Source organism: Diabrotica undecimpunctata, chromosome 9 (assembly GCF_040954645.1).
Source record: "Diabrotica undecimpunctata isolate CICGRU chromosome 9, icDiaUnde3, whole genome shotgun sequence".
Lineage (NCBI taxonomy): Eukaryota > Metazoa > Arthropoda > Insecta > Coleoptera > Chrysomelidae > Diabrotica > Diabrotica undecimpunctata.
Window position 1 is genome coordinate 65,877,495 of NC_092811.1, and position 6,000 is coordinate 65,883,494.

Consider the following 6,000-nt stretch of genomic DNA (forward strand, 5'->3'; position numbering starts at 1 on the left):
AGAAAAGTTGAAGGCAAAACAGGCAGAAATAGTTCTAAAGGAACTCTTTGATGATAATGAGGAAGAAATAGTTATTAAACACATAAATATAAATATATATATATATATATATATATATATATATATATATATATATATATATATATATATGTGATATGTGACATAAATCACTTCAATATATGAAAAAAAGCTCTAGGAAGGTATGATAGTAACTAGTAGGTACACTCGGTCATCCATGTTATGTTGGGAGACAAAAGTTAATAGGTACACAAAACTTTCGTTAAACTAAACAGGGCAAAATACACAGTGTCAATAACAAAACTTTGGAAAGCACTTCTTAACATTCTATCATCCGGATTTGGAAAGGGCTACGTTAAGGATACTGCGTGTTTTCAACATTGTAAAAAAATCTTGTGAAAATAAATACTGCTACTATATCACCTATAACGTTTTACATATATTTATTTTGTTATTTTAGGTTGAAGTAACATTTCCACTGTAAGAATCTTCGGATGTAAATCTAAAATATATTGAAGACCTGGATGCATATGATACAGAACTCATCGAATTGAAAAATTTAAACTATCAGGAAGTAGAAGCTTTTTTTTTAAACAAAATGAAGATTATATATGTCAGTTGCAAGAAAATTCTGAAGAGATTTTTGTCCATAACACAGCTAAACACATAATCCTCAAATTAGGACAGAACAGCATGTTTACAGAAAAGGTACGATAGTTAATTCTAAATAGTATTCTTGATATATTTGGCTATTAGGTAGTGTTATTTTCATAATATCCTTTTCCTACTAGTATAACAATGTACACAGTATGAGATATTAGAAATAAACTAATTATTCAACAAGTTAATACTTAAAATTAACGAAAAAAACCCAGTGGATGAAGTATTAAATCTCCTATCTGCCATAATACGGCTCTACAGATTCAAATAATTTTAGTCTTATTTGCGAGGACCTCTTCTTTTTACTTCTACATGGATTCTTGATATCCACTATTTCTATAGAAAACTCTCTTCATTTTGTTTCAATTTTCGTTAAGTAACTAAAAAATCTACATCTTTAGTTAAATTATTTTTTTTTAACTTATCTTATCTAATCTCTTTTTCAAAAAATGATTTTTTTAAGCCCTTTTAGAATACAAAACATGGTTTTTATAGTCATATTTTAAATAGAGTCTTAGTCTGTTTGATAAATTGTATTAAACTTGTATGTTTTTAACTCTCCTATTAAATTAAAACAAATGCAGTTGACTCCTCAAAAGAATTAGAATTAAAGCTTGTGAAAAATATTTTAGAGATGCAGAAACATGAACAGAAGCGGTTATTTTTAGAAGTGACACATATACAGAAAAATAAAAAATGTATAAACAAAAAATTAGATATTGACAAATTAAGTAACATTTATTGTTACATATTAACATATCAATAAATACTATTATAATTTCATTTCCTATGGACATCCTAACATTAAAAAATTCATATGTGCTTAAGCCAGACTGACTGGATTAATTTATTTTTGATCGACAATTAAATTATTAAACTGTTGTTACTGGTTTTTGCTTTCCACGTAAAATAACTGTATATTCATTCATATATGTCCATTAATTAAATCAACATGACAATGACATATGTAATGACAATATAGTTATTTTACCAAAAAAAATTTTTTTAATATATGTGTAATGGTTTGTTTCATAGAGTCAACATAAACTGTAATCTCACGACTAGTAAGTAAGACAATTAATAATAATTATAACTAGATAATTTTTATATTTCTTTGTTAACAAATGTCTTGAAAAAGAATTAAAATAGATTCGAAAGCTTGACAGTAAGTCCAGAGTTTTCTTTGTCTTGTGGGCCAATAGAAAATAATAAAAAACGTTGAGATACCTTAACTTTTAAATTTAAATATGCGCTTTTTAAACATAAATTTGAATATACAGGGTGGTCCATGCAAGTCTGGCATAGTCCACGTACATTACAAATATGTAATTTGTTTATATATTAATTGATTAATAAATAGTTTAGTTTGTTTAAACAATTCGTGAAAAAATAATTTTCTTCCAAAAATCTATTTTTTTAACCATTAATAATCATAGAAAATGCGTTTTTTGCCTTAAATTGTTAATAATTAAAAAACGGCTCCAAATTCAAGGTAGGAAACAAAAAGGTTTTCTTCCTATAGGTCTACAATAACTAAAAAAGTTGTCAGTGACCAGGATTATTGAGTGTCACGAACATGGTCTATTTTTTGCTTATTTCCCTGGAGTATATATTTGATAAACATCTGTGTAATTTCTCTGTCGCTTCCTCGCTGGTTTTGCATATTGCTATGATAGCAGTATCATCGGTAAATGTTGAAATTGTATTATTTTCTAGGACAATAATATAATACATATACAAAAGGTAAAGACACTTCTCTGTGGTAGCCCTGCTGTAATTTCTTTCAGTTCTGTGTATGTATATTCATGTTTAATTCTGAAATATCTTTCCAAGATGCAGGATTCAATTATTTGAGAGTATCGTTTTGGTAAATATAGTCTTAATTTATAGTTATAGCGTCTTTGCCATAGTTTATCATATACCTGAGTCACATCCTAAATTGTCCATCATATTATCCTTCATGATCCATGTTTCACATCCATATAGTAATACAGTATATTTACACATAACAAATTAAATCCTTAGTTTTTAAATTTTTGAAATAATTACTCAGTATACATCTAAGTTTCATAAATGCTCCTCATAAATCTAAACTTTTGTAATCCGTTGTTTGTTGACAATTAGTTGCATAGGGCCGACGTCTTGTTTACTAACCACAAGTAAATTATCTTATTCCTTTCATTTGACAATAATAATTGTCTGTTAGATTAGTATTATAAGTAAATTAGTCCCTTATTGAATGATAATAAACAACACACCAAACTTATTCTGAAACTATTTCTTGTGTCATGTTATATTTTATTAGATTTTGGTGTAATAAACCACAACCTATCAAATTCAATATCAAAAATCAAAATTGGAAATGACAGCGTGACTTATTATTATTTCCTTCCTTCAAGAAATTTTCAATCACCTCCAAATTTCTATATATTATTATGTAATTGTAATGGTAATTTACATATGGAAATACCAAGCTGGAATTTCCATGTATCCCTAACAATATCTTTCTACTTTCTACAAAGATTCCAAAAATTCCAAAGCGGAATTTTGTCGTGGAAATACCAAATTATATTGTCGAAATAAAATAGGGTAACCAAATTTCTACATTTCTGAGAAAGGCTGATCCATTTCCTGCTATTCTCTTTGCTACTTCTATTTTTGACAAATAAATTTGAACCATTTGCATTTGTTGAAATGAAAGACTCCAGAAAGTAATAGAATTATAATTTTTTAGGAAAGCCAATCTTTATTATGTGGATGAAATTTCGAACACGGCACTTGAAAGTGAAGTTCATCCTTCAACGAGTGCGTAAGTGAACCATTTTTTCATTATTTAGTAATTCATTTGGAATATAGGGGAGTAAATGTAGATCGAAAACTTATTCCGAAACGAATTGTTTCGGAAAAATTCAAACAAGCTTATATTTTTCTAAAACTTTTTTTGTTAGTTTATAAATATGTTAAAAGAAAAAGTTCTATCCACAGATTTTGCCGGTAATTGTTTATTAATTGTTTAAACAATAATAATTGTTTAGTATAAATAATTTATAAATATTGGCAAATTCATCATTTTACTTTTGTGGTATTATCCCTAAAATATTACAATTCATAAAAAAATAAAGTTTAAAAGGAACGTGTAATACATTTCGCATTTGTTTATATAAAATATGTTTAATAATTCGAATCGAGGACATCAATAAAATAGCCTCGATTAGAATGTGTAAAGTCGGCAGAATTATGAACACACAAATTTGTCGTAGGTTAGGTATGTAAAACTTGACCCACTAATGAACGACTGCTGACCGTTGCAAGGTCTATTATAAAAGAGACAACGACTTTTTTCTGAGAGCAGAACTAAATTAACGTCGAGATAACAACTTGATGTAACGCGTATCATTTATTATGAAGTAGTCTCAGAAACGTCAACTAAGTACTGAATATAAGTAAAATAAGTAATGTTAAGAAATAGTGTAAAGTTGTGTTCTAAATAAATGGTTTATCAAATATAACAACTCCAGCATTTACCATAACCCCAACATTTACCATACTTTGATAAAAAACGTTTCTATTTTATTTTTTGGAAACTCAATTCCCTATTCCCTATTTGGGAATTCAAATGGAAACTTTGTAAGTAAAATATATTTTCGGCAGAGTTGGAGCATAAACATTTTATTTTTAGGTCATCTTCTAAAATTTGTGGAAGAAGAATTATAGACGTCTGTCATTTTTCCAAAGCTCTGCTAAGTTTTCCACACTGTGGACCATTTTCTTGTGATGGTAGCACAGTAGAGCTGTTAAAAGAAACCAGAAAGGGATTGGAATCAACTTTTTTATTTCAATGTAATATCTGCAAATCGACTATGGAAGTTTCAACGGATGATCCACATTCGCAACAGACTCCAATCAATACTGCTGCTGTAACTGGAGTGATATCGGTTGGGTTGGGATATTCCAATTTAAAAGAATGGTGTTCGACCCTTAATATGCCAGTGATGTCAGAGAGCATCTAAAAAAAAACAGAAGAGAAGCTCATGGGCAGTTTCTATAATACAGCCATGGAGTTGATGTTAGCTGCTGGAAAAGAAGAAGAAAGTCTGGCACGAGAATGGGGTGAAGTTGATCCAGAAGACAACAAAGCTGTTATTAGTGTAATAGCTGATGGTGCATGGGCCAGAAGATCAAATAAATCTGTATTTTCGGCTAATTCGGGTGTGGCTTGTATTATCAGAAAAAGAACTGGTAAGCTATTGTACTTAGGCGTAAAAAACAAGTATTGTTGTGTGTGTGCATAAAAAAATCCTATTACTCCACACGTATGTTACAAAAATTATAACGGTACTTCGACTGCGATGGAAAGTGCAAATGTTGTAGGTTTTAAACAGAGCATACAAATGCACAACTTAAAATCTAAATATTTTATTGCTGATGGCGACAGCAGTACATACAAAAAAATATGTGAAGCCAAGCCGTACGGCAATAACTTTTTTATTGAGAAAATCGAGTGCAAAAACCATTTGTTACGCAATTTTGACAATCAATTAAGAGAAAAGTCTTCAAAAAAACACAGTTCTGCGGGAAAATCTATTCCTTTACTATTAAGATCTGTATTAAAAGTAATATACAACGCCTACGAACGGCAATTGACTGTGCTGTCAAATATCACCGGGAAAACAATTCCGGTGACAATCTAAAAATACTTGGTTTACAACAAGATATTGAAAACACCGCGTATCACGTGTTCGGCGATCACAAAAATTGTGCCGCTTATTTTTGTAAAAAACAAAATTTGGACCAGGAAATTAATTGCATTCCTGAAATGCAAGAGTGTGGTTTGTTGTCCGATATTATATCATTCAGCAATAGGCTCAAATATCATGCAACAAGTTTGATAAAAAGCGCCACCAATAATAACGCCAAAACCTTCAATTCTGTTATAGCAAAATTTGTTGGAGGTAAACGTGTAAATCACACCAAGAGAGGTGACTATCGGTTAAGGTGTTTGGCGGCAGCAGCCTCATATAATTCTCGGGGAAATTATTTAAATAATATATTGCAAAATATAAGCAAAAGTCCAACTGGTTATTACCAAAATTTATTTGCTCAAACAAAAATTAAAAAATGGGTCCAGCAAACAAAAAGACAAAAAAAATATATTAAAAAACAAAGTAATAATCAACCTGATAAAGGCTATGGCCTAAATGCAGAAGAGTTAGTTCAGTTGTCAGATGAAGACTTCGAAGCAAAAAAACTGGAATTTTTAAAAAAATTACAAAAAAATATCTCGGAAAGAACAGAGATTTTTAATATTAGTAGATAGATAGA